The sequence below is a fragment of the Molothrus aeneus genome, chromosome 1 (genome assembly GCF_037042795.1).
Source record: "Molothrus aeneus isolate 106 chromosome 1, BPBGC_Maene_1.0, whole genome shotgun sequence".
NCBI classification, from domain to species: domain Eukaryota; kingdom Metazoa; phylum Chordata; class Aves; order Passeriformes; family Icteridae; genus Molothrus; species Molothrus aeneus.
In genome coordinates this window covers 4,648,576-4,663,556 of record NC_089646.1, presented here as the reverse complement: position 1 = coordinate 4,663,556, position 14,981 = coordinate 4,648,576, and positions in this window count along the sequence as shown.

Genomic DNA, 14,981 nt, shown 5'->3' with positions numbered 1-14,981 from the left:
CATGGGGAAGAAGCAGGTTTCAGGTTGCCCACACAAAGGTGTCTCAGAATAGTTGAGGTGGTTTTTGTGTCTTCAGCTGCCCCTCTGATGGGTGGAGGTCTCCCATCCATCCTCTACCATACCCACCAGACGTGGGGGAAAAATTCTTAGCTATGCTCCCTGTTCCTACTGCTGAGGTTTTTGCCCAAGAAACAACTTCAGAACCCAGCTTGTTTACAGGGCAACTTCCAGAAACAAATGGAATCCCAAAGCAATGTCCATAAAAACGTGGAGTTGGATCCTATTGGAGCTGGCTCCACTGCAGCAGCCACAGGACAGGCTGTGCTTGTGCAGGGGCACAACCCACACCAGCCTGTGAGCCAGTCCTGCTCACAAATCCAGGCTCAGAGAAAACACAGCTCAGTGTTCTTCTGAGGGAGGGGGAGAGCAGGGCTGTGATCCCTGCCTGAAGGTTTTTATTGCTCGCGTTACGAGCAACAAGTGCTGGTCACCCTGAAGAGGTTGAACACCAAGTAAGAGCACAAAAAATGCTGCCAACATTGGTCCATCCAGACCTCCCAGATCCTGGCTCCTTGCTCAGGTGTTTCCTGGGGTGTTTTGAGCACAGCCCCAGCACCTCTCTGCTCCCTGAGCAGGCACAGCCTGGCAGGGATCAGCAGCAGGAGTCAGAAGGGCTCACTCCTTCCTGAACACAGAAGGACTGCTGGAGACTGAGCCCATGAGGCCTCAGGAACACATTCAGCAACTTTCAGCTCCCTCTCTGGTCCTCCAGAGAGCTTCCAGGCAGGAAAACAAACAGCAAGCACAAAATAAGACATTTTTCACTTCAATTCCCAGAAAGGTGATTGACACCCACGCAGGTTAAAAGCCAGATCCAGGAGGATATTTCAGTGTCCACAGAGGAGGCAGACACTGTTCTAAATGGTGTCCTGACTCACTTACAGTCCTGGAGGGAAGGGCTATCAGGAACTAAATAAAAAACATGGTCTTAGCTCAGATCTTTAGCCAAAGACCTCTCCTTTCTTTTAATATCACATTTAAAAGTTCCCTATCAAAGAAAAACCCAAGTGAAGCCTCCTTCCCTCAGCTATCTTTTTAATTTATTTAGGGGTTTTTCCTTCCAGCATCAAAACAGGAAGAACCTGAAAAGAAAACCAGTAAAGACATTTATATTTGAGGGCAGTGGAGTTTTTTAGCACTGCTGACCCTTCTCCCTGTGGAAGGCAGCAGGCACCTTGCTCTCCTGCTCACAGCTCAGGAACCAGCAGCTGGCCAGCTGTGAGACACAGCTGGATCCCTGCTCCTCTTAGCATCCCAACCTCTCCTGGAAAAATTAACCCAAAGGATGCTGAGGTTCCTCTGACAGCCAGCAGGGCCCCACAGATCCCCAACCAAACCTGTCTGACTGGAAATGAGGAGCTTGGGTCTCCTTCACTCCTGGGGATCCTTTCTCCATCTGAAAGCTCACAATCAGTGCTGACTCCCCACTGCTCTGAGAAATGGCGTCCCTCCCTTCCTCCTTTAACTGGGGGAGTGTGAATCACAGACAAGGTTGGCTGTTTCTTTGGACTTTCCAGCTTCTTTCAGCCAGTGGCCAAGTTAGAAATAATAGGAATATGACTTACATAATGAAGCAGCTCATTTCATTAATGATTCAATGTGAGGTTTTAATCAGATGATCCCATAATTCAACTCCTGTCCAGACATGAAATCTGGTATTTATGGAGTGAAATCTTCCCATCTGTGCTGAAACTATGAAGGGCAGAAACTTTTAGAATTTAAAAAGGAAAAAAAGGGATGTTGAGGGTCTTGGGGCATTCACTGTGGGGTTTCAACAGCAGTGTCTGGGGCAGCCCTTATCTCAGTCAAACCAGTTTTGCTCAGCATTAGGTGAAATGCAAATTGGCAAGAAGTGTGAGTCAACCACCTCAGGGGCAGGAATTCACCAGGGAAAGTCACTGGTTAGGGGGTGGATTTGCCTCCTTGGGCAGACCCAGCTTAACCTGTGAGGGGAGGAGAGGAGAAGCAGCTGTAGCTCATTTCTCTGCCCCCACATTAATAACATACAACCACTCAATTTCCACCTCCAGGGCCAGCCTCTCCCATTGCCACCATTTCCAGGGAGATCTTCCTCTCTGCAAGGGAAGAGGAGAAAAGTTCATCCCTTGAATGTGAGCTGGCCACTGAATAGCCAAGGCAGCTTCTGGCTTGAGGCTGCTCTCTCTGGGTCATCCCCACTTGTTAAGGTGCTATAAATGAAATTGCAAAGATCAAATGCTGCTCTTGACTGAGGGCAGAGAACCTGGAAACTGAACATCAGTGCCTGGCCCTTGACTGGACATTACAGCCAGGGGCACCTGGAGCCTCCAGAGCTAAAATCAAAGCTTTTCCTGGCACAACCCAGGCAGCAAAGCTGGTGGGTGAAGGCAGATGGGTCCCCCTTACACCCACTGCCCTTTGTGCACTGCCAAAATTGTTACTACACAAGTGCACACACTGCTGCTCTCAAGGTGAAGAAAAAGGGAAGTTTATTGTTTTACTCCAACATTTATAGTTTTCCAAAAGTGACAGAGGATTGGAAGGTGACAGTGCCACCTCTCCAATGACACTGGACAAACCAACAGTCCATCAAACTTTTCCTCCTCTATAAAAGAATGCAAAACAATGAGTTATTTATATAAAGTGTGTGAGAAAGTTTGCTACAAGAATGGAAACATCAGAAGGCTCAGAAAATCTTAAGAAATCAGGGAGACACAAAACCACAGCAGCACTCCTGCTTGCTAAATCCACCCCTCATCCCCTCTCCAACCAGCACAGCACCAGGAAAAGCTTCACCTTCAGGAAGGACTACATGACTAATTGAGTGTCAAGGTCACTCCCAGGGCTGGTTAATGATTAATGGCTGGGGTGGCAGTGCCAGCCAGCCCTGGGTCAGCTCGGTCCATGATGGAACCCAGACCCTGCAGGACATTGCTCCAGGCAGCCTTGGGCTGTTTGGGTGGGGAGGAAAAAGCAGGACTCAGCAAGGGGACAGGGGAGCATTTCCAGCTCCTGAAGCACATTGTGAATTCAGGCTGCTTTGGCTGGCCTGGGTTCTGGCTGTAGTCACAGCAATAAAACAGCCCCAGTGAAATGACTAATGCTCTGTACAGCTTTGGGAAAATAGGAAGCAGCTGTGGCTCCAGCCTTTCCAGGCTGAAAGGCCTAATTACTGGGAATGCTTGGACTGGCATTAGATGAGGTAAAGCAGGGGCTGTTGAATTGCCCTCATTGTCTCCACTAGAGTTGGGCATCTGGGCCTCAGTAGGTGCCATTTTTCGTTTGCAGAGAGGACAGTGCCGAACTCTTGTTTTGCCCAGAGGAGTGAAACTCAACACTAGAGTTCCCTCCTGAGGCTCATCAGCTGCAGCTGAGGAACACTGACTGTCCAGAGGCTCACACTCAGCCTGGGTAAGCTGTCTTTTACTTCTCTGTTCCAAAAGGAGAAAAGGCAGCTTCTATACCACAGGAAAATCATGGCTAGGGAGGGCCAGCTATGGGGCTTGTCTGCTCTCTCATGTTGTCACATTTAGAGCTCTAAGACTTTCCTCCAAGCCATACTGGATGTGCTGGAGCCTGGTGGGGAGGACAAGGAACAGGATATGCATGGTGGGGATGGGAAAAGAGGAAAAAGCACAGCTCAGCTCCTCCTCCTGCTCCAAGTCCTGTGAGGTCCAGGTTCAGGAGCTTAGTGTGGCCCCCAAGCCAAGGCCAGGGCTCTGCCCAGACACGCCTAGGTGACCACAGAAAGCATTTCAGCCTTCTTGGAAAGAGCTGTTGCCTGGCAGCTAAACTTACATAAAGCAGGCCTTGAAATAAGATGCTATTTCTGATCATGGTGGGCAATTAAACATTGGAACAGCTTATTAGGGAAGCTGGCAGGCTGGGCTTTACTTAATGTCTTTGAAATGAGATGGGTGAGTGGCTGTGGCCAGGAGCTGCTGCTCAGGTGCTGCATTTCCAGAAAGCTGCTCCTTCCCATGGCTTTGGCAATAAAACAAACACTTGGACTGGCCCTTGTGCTTCAGCCACCTCCACTGGTCAGAAGAGATCCCCTGTCCATGCTACAGGATCGTCAGGATGGATCCTGAAATGGTTTGAAGGGTTTATTTTAGACTTCAGTAGTGCTGGATCAAAACCTGAGATGGGGCATTGGATGGGATGAGCTGAGATTGGGCTCCTCTCCTCAGGGCTGGAGATGTGGGGCAGGATTTCCCCTTTTTCCATGAATGGCTGCCAGGGATCCCCAGAGCACAGCAGACTGGTGTTTTCTGTTCTCTGCTCGTGGGCTGGGATGCTGAGGTGAATGTGAGTGAGGATATAAGAGCATGGGATGAAGAGATGGTTTCATGTTAATGATGGCCTCTCAAGCTCTAAGTGCTCTACAGCCCAGGAGAGGTTTCAATTCCCTATTCAGTGAATTCAAAGGATGCAGAAACCTGGATTCATCTAGCCAAGGAATCCCTCAGGCTCTGAAAGAGCAATAACCATTTTGCCCTGTCTGAAATAAAGCTGACCAGTGTTTCTGGGACCCAGCTGCTCTGGCCCTTGAACCCTGGAAATTTACCCCATCTCCAACCCAGGCCCTACAAGAAACAAACCTCTGGTTTAATGTGATTTCTTACAACCTGTGCCTTCACCTCCTGGCCCCTTCTGGCATCTCAGACTTAGCAGCTGATCCTTGGTCATTCCCAGAAAACCACTGAGGCTGTGAGCTTCACCTTTCAGCTCCTCTGAGGATGGACTTTGCACTAATCCTCCAGTCCCTCCATTGTTCCTAACATAAAAGCAAAGAGCACAAGGAAATCCCAGGCTGCTGGGAAACAGCCACCTTCCCAGCTGCACTAGCCCTCAATTTGTATCTCATCTCCCTCTTCAAATTCCTGCTGATTTAGAAGGGAAGGCATCTCATGATTTATCTCCTCTGACTTTGACTGCAGCTGTGTTTGCACCTGCCATAAATTCTAGCTCAACACCTTACTCCATCCAGGGAATGTTGCTCATCTCTCCACGCCTCTCTTCGTGATCCCCCTTGTCCCCCTCTGTTTATCTCGCTGCTGGTGCAGTTCCAGCAGCCTGATCTTTAAGCAGATGGTCTTGAGAAACTGATTGGTAAGAGCAGATTGTTTTTTTCCCTCAAACTGCTGCTATTTCTGAGTCTTCCCTCTAAAATTTTACCAGCTGAGTGCTTGTCCTGGGAACGAGGGAGCTGCATTGTCCCAGCAAACTTCTCACAATGAGGGAACAATGCACTGACAATTAAACCAGACCTTTGCCTTCAGCCCCAGCTCCCAAGTCATGTGGTCTGAGTTTCCACATTCATCAGGCTGGATGTGGAGCCCAGAGCTCAGCTCTGGCCAAGGTGGGGCTGGCAGGGTCCCCTTGGTGTCCTACAGAAGGTCAGAGCACCCACGCAGCTCCTGGCTCAATTCCTTCCCAGCAAATCCTTCTTCCCCAGGATGCCCTGGAAAGCAGGAGGCTCTTCCAGGCAGGCAGGCAGGATCTCTGCAGGCTGAGGGCAGCCCTAAAAGACTCAAAGCTTTCCCAGGCAGCAGCAGCAGCAGCAGAGGCTGAGCTGCAGGAAGCTCTCCCTGAGATCAGCCCCTGTGACTGATAACAAACTCAATGCTATGCAAACCCACCTCTCTGAAGATCCATGAGAAAAAAAAAACAAAAACAAAAAAACCCCACAACAGGCACAAGAAGATGTTAAAAACTTCCTGCATTGTGCTGGTGTGGTGCCAGGTGCATTTTTGCCAAATAATAAATTTCAGCTTGGTGCACACCTCCTTCAGAGGTATCCATTGCACCTCCAGCCCCTCCCCGTGGGGTTTGTGAGTCAGCAGCAGCACGGAGCCATCCCAAGGGAAAGGTGAGCAGGCAGCTTGCCAATTCATCAGAACAAATCTCCCCTTTCTTTTAGCTCTTTCTCCTCCTGAAAGGGAGAGATTGCTGGCTCAGGACCAGCCCTGCATCCAAAGGCAGGGCTTCATGCAGGAGATGCACACAGATGGAAAGCAAAGCCATTTTAACTCCTCTTCCTGGTTTCCAGGGAAGGGGTTCAGGTTCCAACTAACTCCCAATTATTCACCACCTCCACAAAAACAGTTACCACCCTCTCCCACATCAGCATGTTAACAGAGCATTATTTAACCCCATGGCTGCAGGTTAAATAAAACCAGAGCTGAGACATCAGGGAGGAGAGAAAGTGTGTTTGTTCACAGAGGAGCACCTGCTCTTCAAAAGCTCACAGGAAGAAGAAAACCTCAAAAAAAATTACATTTTTCCCAGCTGAAACTGAGGAAAAGGCCACAGCTTCCATGCAGAGCCTGGAGGAAGGGGAGGAGAGGGGGTTGGAGACTGGGATTTATCCACCCTCTCCTGGGTGTCAGCTGCACAAGCCTGAGCAGGGCTTCCCCTGGGTGCTTCCCCTCATCCTGGTGTTTGTTCTGGGGCAGATCCAGTGAATCCTGGACAGGAGGGACTTGCTGTTCCCTTGGCCTAAGAGGAAAACCCCTGGGTGGAGAGCCCAGCTTGCCACACTGCTCTCCTGCTCCTCCAGAGTTTGGGGCTCAGTCCCATCCACTGTGCCCCAACATTCTGCCAGCATGAACTGAGACAAATGCCATAAATAAAACCTCCTTTAAACCCAGCTGCCAGTGCCCAACAGGCCCCCCCTTCTCAAAAAACAAGGCTCAGAGTTAGGATTTTTGTTGCTGCACGTAACAGTTTTGTAATTACTGTAAGAATTCACACGTCTATGTGGGCAAGACAAAGAGCAGCTTTTCCCTGGTGCACAGTTTAATGAGTGCAGTGGGATAAGCCCTTGCCCACAGGACCTGCTTTTGGTGGTGATGGAGCAGGGGAGATGCTCTGCCTCCACTCAGACCAGCTGGAGAACTGGCTCCAGAGCATTGGCTTCCCAGTGGGAAGTGGCAACATTAATATTAACTACCAAAAAGCAGGGACTGTTTCAGTATTGTCCCAGTTCAGACCTGCAAGCATGACATCAAGCTTGGGAAGAGAAACCCAGGACTTCCATTAAAACAAACAAACAAACAGAAAACCCCAAAAAAACAAAACAAAGCAAAACAAAAGAAAAAAAAAAAAAACCCCAAAAAAACCCGAAGCAGGTTTCCATTTTGGATTGCAAGCGAAAAGCCCTGGACCTCAGCAGGTGCTCTGTGGGTGACAGCACTTCCATCTCTGGCCCAGTGAGGTATAAAAGGTTTATTCAGGGGGAAGTTTTGTTTCTCAAGCAGCAAAGGGAAGCTCATCCCTTGTGAGTGTTGGCAGACACAACTCTAACAACTCTTAACTCTGATCTGTGTCAGAACAAAAGAGGACCAACTGACCCAGCCCAAAATTGCACTGGGATGGCTGCTGAGCCAGGCTGTGAGCTGCCCTTGCTGAGCTTGAAGGCCTCAGAAGCAGAGCCAGCCCTCCCCAGGATCTGCTCTCAGTGCAACACCAGCTCCACACACCTTTGTGGCAGCAGTGTCACCTCCAGGCTGGTGCTCACCCCACCCCTGAGGTGTGTTTGTCACTGTGTCACCCAGCCCTTCCAACCCCAGCGGGGCTCTGAGGCTGCTCTTGGCTCTCCTGGGACCCTGGAGGGGCCACTCAGCTCCTCTGGGCAGAGATGAAAGCAGAGAGAGCAGCAGGTGAGTAAAACAGCCCTGAAAATGCTGCAGAAACAGCTTCAGGCAGAGTCACTCAGCCTGGACAATCTTTTTCACCTGGAGCTGCCAAGGGCAGTTTTGTGTGAGCACCAGGAAGGGAACCAGGCATCTGACAGACTGGGATGGGTGGGATAGCAACAAAGGACAGTAATTCAGGCTCTGCACACTCCCAAAGGAAAGACGGGTACCCAGACACTCTCTCCAACCCAAAAAAGAACACAGATTCCAGCCCTGCCTGTTTCCTACCCTGTGCAGCTGTTTTTGTAAGAGCAGTTTTAAATAAAGGGCCAGGCACAAACCTCTCCTTTCATCCCAGGGCATGGCAAGAGGACATTTTTAGGTAGAAGAGGTCAAGTGCTGTGAATAGGTCCTTCCACAGGAGCTGCCCAGGATGGAGCCCAACCATGCAATTTAAGGTCAGTGTCACATCCCTGATGTGGATATAAGGTAATAACAAGTTCCACTGTCACTGTACCCAGCTCTGCCTCAGATAAGCCTGAGGAGGCTCAGATGAAGGCAGATAACAAATGAGAGAGTTTCTGTTACAAGCAGAGATCCTTGGAAATCAAGGCAACTGAATTGGATGCATATTCCCTGATGCCTGGACTTTTCAGGGTGAAAGATGCCAAAGACTTTAAATGATAATATTCTCCTCTTAAATGATAATATTCTCCCTTTTCTGCATCCCTTTCACACCCAGAATGGGTGGAAATACAGTAGAAATGTTTAATCATTCAGGATAAACCATAATTAGGCCCCTTTCCAGGGCTGTCTTGTATGGAGAGAGAGAGCTCATGAGAGAGAGGAGAGGTTTTACTGAGTTGTGGGAGAGTGTCTCCCTTTGTGACTGAAGGATCTGCTCCTCTGAGGGGACAACAGAGGATGAAGAAGATATGTGAATAAACCAAGAGATATTTTGGGTGTAGTGTGGCTACCCTGGGGTCCTTCCTTGGGCAGATGGACACTTCACACATGGAAAGCCCAACCTGTGCCTTGTGTCAGCCCAGTGACAGCCTCACAAGGCTGACACAAAAATGTCCTGAAGGAGGAGCCTTGAGCAGGGTCAGTGGTGGCACAAGTGTTCCCCAGGGGTGACAAAACCACAGCTGGGGTAGGTAACACCAAAGTTTTGGCTGTGCCCTGAGCTCCCTGCACTGCTCTGAGCATTTCAGGGCTCTGTTTCCAAGTGGGTCACCACATATTCAACTCTGTGGAAACTGAGGGAAGGCTTTTGGTCCAGCAGGATGTGCCCAGCACACAGCTGAGCCCCAAGCATGGGGCAGGTGTCCAAGCCAGCCTCCTCTCAGCTGGGGATGGATCACCACCAATAATTAGGATGGGGGCTCCATAACAGAAAAGAGAACAATTTCCATGCTGAAAGTGCGGAAAAACTTGCACAGCTCTGTGGCAAAGGCCAGGAGGACACTGTGAACATCCTCAGCATCCCTGGCCATGCAAGAGCAGGGATTTATTGACCCAGCCTAAGCAGAAGATCAAGAGGAGGCAGGAGATCAGGGTGGCACTGCTCACAGCCACGGCACAAAACCTTTGCTCCCAGCTGGGAGCCTTTGGCAAGCGCTGCCTCAAAGTCGTGCCTGGGAAAAAACCATCACGAGACCTCTGTGTCTGCTGGTGAGAAGGGAGCTGGAGGAGGATAAAGGCATCCTGTTTGTGCAGGGAGGAGGAGGAGGGGAGGCTCACCTGGCTGCGCCAGGAGGAAGGTGAGGCAGGATGGTTATGTGTTTTTTCTGATCTGCCTGTCCTTGCATTGCCTTCCACCTGGCATCCCGGGAGAGCGGTGGAACCCCTCTGACTGTCTAATCTCCACTTTGCAGGCTCTTATCAGCCCATTTCGCTGCGGTGAGTAAAACGCACCTGGATGATTCAGCACCAAGCGCTGCTCTGGCGGGGCCAGTTTGCTTCAGCTGCTCTAACACTTGTTTACATCTGCGTTAGGGCAGCCTTGAATAAGCGTGAACCTCCCACAGATGCTAATTCATATCAGCTCTCCTTTGTGTTAAATATTTATGTTCCTAATAGGCACGCCTAAGAAAAATACTGGCAAGCGAGCCTGCAGCTTAACTCCATTACAACTCAATTTTATCTCAGCGCAGCTCGCATCTGGAACGAGCAGGATGAGAAAACATTCTATTTGCAGAGCACAGCAGCCTGGCCATTAGCAATCTGTCGATCGGATGACAATAAAACCCATGGATGGGAACTTCCAAAGACTTTCCGCGGCTGCCTGGACCCATAACTGCGCCCCAAAGGCGGGAGAGCTTTTGGAAATCCCCACGGCAGCAAAACACAAAACAATCCAGGCCCAGACAAAGGTTACGCACGAAATCAAAGCCAGGCTGTGCAGAGAGCTGAAGGAAAAGTCGTGTCCTCGGAGCTGAGAGGGAGCCCGGACGGGTTCTTGGCAAGCTCGGAGCTGCTCGTTCCAGCCCCAAACGATGTAAATCAGGGTGGGCTCCTTCCAGCAGACACATCCTGCTTTGTAACAGGGCAGGATCTTTAATTTTTTTTTTTTTTTAAGTATGAAGGATATTAATTTTTTTTTGTTTTGTTACCATCTGACATTAAAAAGTAATCAAACAGTTCTGGCCTTATTAAAGCCGGCGGGGTGCAGGACCTCGCTTACCTTGCTGCAAAGTGCGCGCTGTCCTCGCAGGTGTCCCCTTCCTTCTGCACAGAGCCCAGCGCCTCCTTCTCCTCCCCGCCGAGCTTCAAGGCACTTTTGTTCCCTGTTCTGCTACCTTGTCAGCCGGGGAACAGCCCTGTTCGGAAATTCAATCCTCTACTTAACCGCAGAGACACTCCTACCCGGAGATCACACCCATTCCCAGGCTCTGAGAGGGACAAAGAGGGAGCCGGTCCGGGAGAGTTTCAACCAACTCTGTTTGCATCCAGTATCCCCCGCTCTGAATTCCCTGAATGGTGATTAAGTGCTGCTTTCATTAAAAACCTGTTCTGTCCAGGTTAGGAGGGCACAGGAGGGATTTTTCCCCCCCCTTTTCTCGGTCTCTGCGGGACAAAGCAAGGTGCGGTGCTGCTCAGCATTAACCCTTGGGGACAAGGAATTCCAGCTCCACTCGCTGGCTCTGACTGTCCCCAAAATTCCGTCCCGAATTTTGGCAAAGCTGTTCCAAAAGTGGTCGGGGAAGATCCCTGCTCTTCTTCTCCCTGCAAGGCCGAGCTGGGAGTCCCTGTGCCCCCAAGGAGCCCCGGGTGAGGATTGCCCGCAGGTTTAGGGATGTAACAGAGCACTGGAGTGTTTAACTGGGCTGTCCTCCCAGGGGAGCAGTAATGATAAACCAGGCAGCCCCAGCAGGGTTTGCTGAGCCACCTTCAGCAGCACAAAGCTCTGTGTGAGGACACTTACAGCTCGTTGCTGAGAAAAAAATTACCTGTGAGGGGTGGATGTAAAATCACAGCCACTGAAGGCTGGCTGATTCACTGGCTGGGGATGACCTGAGGAAAAATCATCTCCTGGCATTCCCAGCTGCTCCTGCCTGCCATGTGCTTGGTGCTGCTGATAGAGGAACATCCCTGGCTGGAGAAGGAACCATGTGGTACCTTGTCAGCAGCCACCAGCTCTGCTTTGGGGGACCCAGGGCTGTGTCCAGCTGTGCTCTGCACATCTCTGAGGATGGCGATTTTGGGGGACCCAGGGCTGTGTCCAGCTGTGCTCTGCACATCTCTGAGGATGGCGATTTTGGGGGACCCAGGGCTGTGTCCAGCTGTGCTCTGCACATCTCTGAGCATGGAAACTACACACAACCTCTCAGGACTGGCAGCTGTCCAAGGCCTTCCCTTCAGATACATTTTTCCCTTGTCACTTCCTGAATTTTCTAGATTAGCCCCCACAATCTGAAAATAAATATGAATCAGCTCACCAGCTAAACCAGGTGGCTGAAGAGGTTTAAACCACAGTTCCCACAGGTCCCATCCACTGGCCACTGTTAGACCTCAGGGAGCTGTAGTGGGAGGAGTGCCCAAAATACCAATGACACTGCCTGCAGCCTGGTGTGCCACTGACCACAGAGAGCTGCAAACCAGGGTGTGGCTGGACCTGCTTATTCAGCCTGGGTGTGCCCATTTCTGAGAGGATCACTGCAGAGGTCTCAGTTTCACGGTTTAAGATGTAAAACCACCTCCTAGCAAGTGATTTCTCCCTTTATGTCTGCAGGCTATAGCTCATAAACCTGTAACAGCCTTCACCTTTCATTTTTCATTGTTTTCATGTCATTCTTTTCATTCCACCATGCTGAGAGTGTTCATCTGTTGCAGGGGACAGAGGAACAATGCTTTGTGTTTCCTCCAGTCCACAGAGGATGGGGACCTGAAGCAGGGTCTGCTTTTATCTTTGGAGTCCACCCAATGCTGTCCCAGCAGTGAGGGTTACACTCCAGCAGATCTGGTGGAATGGCTGTATCATGTCCCTTGGTCTGTCCCTGTGAGCTCTGGCTGGAGTTTTGCAGAGGGATGTACAGCAGCATGTTTTCCAAAATTACATTTGGGAGAACAGAGGATGGGGACCTGCATCAAGGTCTGCTTTTATCCTTGGAGTCCACCCAATGCTGTCCCAGCAGTGAGGGTCACACTCCAGCAGATCTGCTGGGAGCCATTGGAAGGTGGGGTGAAAACACCTGGAATCTTGGAGGATCAGCACCAAATCATGGTGTTTTCCCATTCCCTTTTTGCCACATGGACTTGTTATCCCCAGAACCAAGGATTTCATTAATAGTTGTGTATCTGGGTGAATTTTTTGTGCTGATGTAAATCAAGTCCCTTCCATGGCTGTGGCTACACAGATTTGAGCTCTGGGATGGAGTTTTCATTGCTATACCCAGAGCTTTGCTAATGCACTTCAGGCTCCCACACAGGTGATGCCTGAGCTGCCTGCCCTCTCCTCCTCTCCATTAGTGCCACAGTGAAAAAGCACTAAATTATCCTGGTGAGCTTTTAAGGAGCCCAGCTCTGCAGAAATATGTGCAAAGCAGTTTAGAACAGTCAATGCCAAAGGGAAATAAAAGATCTTCATCATAAAACGTGGGCTCATTTAGGGCTGAGCTGTAGGCACTTTTGCTTCCTGCTAATTCTGGTCATGCCATGGGGTTATAGAGCAGAAAACATTATTTCCAAGCAGTTTAACTCAGTAGTGGTGGAAAACAGCCTGGCCTGATTCAGAACTGAAACATGATCTGAGATGTCCCTGTCCAGCTGTGCTCAACTTGCTGCTCTCGTGTCCTGGCCCTAATCCTGGCCCTGGTATTCCCAGAGCTCACAGACCTTGTGGTTTGGTGTTTTTTTCGTGCTTGCAGGTGGCAGATGAGGCTGTTGGCAGTGTCCCAGGGCAAGCCCAGGACACTGAGAGCATTGTCACAGGTCCACTCTGGGTTAATGAGAGGCTGCTGGGAGGAAGAGAGCAGAACTGCAAGCTCAGGGTCTGGCACCAGAATGGCCCAACATCTGCCTCAGCCTGGGCCATCCCACCTTCCTGTGGACAAGGGTGACATTGTGCATGGGGGAACAGGCCCTGCCAAGGATGTGTTTGCAAAGTGACACCTTCCAAAGGTATTTCCAGCCTGCTGCTGGGTTGGAGCTCTGGGAGGAAGAGGGAAGGGCCAAGCCCTGCAGATGAGATAACACAGCAGGGGCCTCCTGCCTGGGGAAAGCAAAGGAAGGAGTTAAAAAAACCCCACAAGCTGCTCAAAACACCAGTGCTTCAGCCATCAGTAGAGGTTAAACACCCTGACCTGTAAGAGCAAAAGCACTGCATGAATTTCTGAGAAGCTTTCAGGAGAGCTTCCCTTGACCCACAACCCAACCAAGTGACATTTCCCTGCAAGTCCCTCATGTAGCCTCACTCAGACTCTTCTCTGCCCTAAAAAATCATAATGTCCACACGAAAATCTGCATAGTGCCTCTTGCAGGTGTAACAGCTGGTCTGATAGAGGAGGATTGGGTTATAACCCCCAGCTCCCTCACCTCCTGTGCCCCTGGCTGTGGGGGAAAAGTTGAGAAGGCAATGCAAATACTTGTGTGCTGACTGCCAGATCATCTCTCAGATGAGACCTTATGGCTCCCTGCAGCTCCCTGACAGGAGCTGGGGCTTGGTCTCTTCTCCCAGGTAACAAAAGCAAAGACGAAGTGGCTCCAAGTTGTGCCAAAGGAGGTTCAGTTGGATATTTGGGAAAAGAATTCTTCCCCACAAGGGTTATCAGGCTGAGCAGGGAAGTGGTGGAGTCACCATCCTTGAAGGGATTTAAAAGATAGAGATGTGGCACTTGGGGACAGGGCTTAGTGGTGGCCTTGGCAGTGCTGGGTGTGATGGAGTTCACAGGGGTTCTTGGATGAGGGAAGAGACCAGGATCTGACTCCATGTTTCAGAAGGCTGATTTATTATTTTATGATATATATTACATTAAAACTATACTAAAAGAATAGAAGAAAAGGTTTCATCAAAAGGGTGGCTAAGAATAGAATAGCAAAGAATGATAACAAAGGTTTGTGTCTTGGACTCTCTGTCCGAGCCAGCTGGGCTGTGATTGGCCATTAATTAGAAACAACCACATGACCCCAATCACAGATGCACCTGTTGCATTCCACAGCAGCAAATAACCATTGTTTACATTTTGTTCCTGAGGCCTCTCAGCTTCTCAGGAGGAAAAATCCTAAGGAAAGGATTTTCCATGAAAGATGTCTGCGACAGCTGGGTTTACAGCTGGACTTGATTTTTGGGTCTTTTCCAACCTAAATGATCCTTTTCCAACCTAAATGATCCTGTGATCCTGTTCTGGAGCTCTGTGGGCAGCCCCTGACAGGCATCAGGGTGCTGGTGAATGGTTCCCAGCAGCAGATGGGAATATCTGGGGGCAGGAGAAGGTTCCTGGGCATTCAGGGCAGGAGTGTGGCTGTGCTGCAGTCCCCAGCAGTGCTGTCACACACCTCTCCAGCCACAGGGAGTGGCTGCATCCTCCCCTGGTCACCTCCTGGCAGTCAGGGGCTCCTCTGGTCGCAGCATTGCTGTGCTCTGAGCCCTGGGAGCTGCAGACTCTGTGGAGGCAGGGGCAGGACGGGCCCCGTTCTGGAGAAAGGAGTGGCCCTGGCAAGCCAAGGGCACCAGGGTGAATGCTGATTTGGGGCAGGAGGAGCTTTGGAAGAGCTCTGGAGGTGCAGTTCACCCTTCCAGGGCCAGCAGCTCACAGCAGGTGAAGACAGGAGCAGTTTCTGACATGAGACAAACCTGGAGCT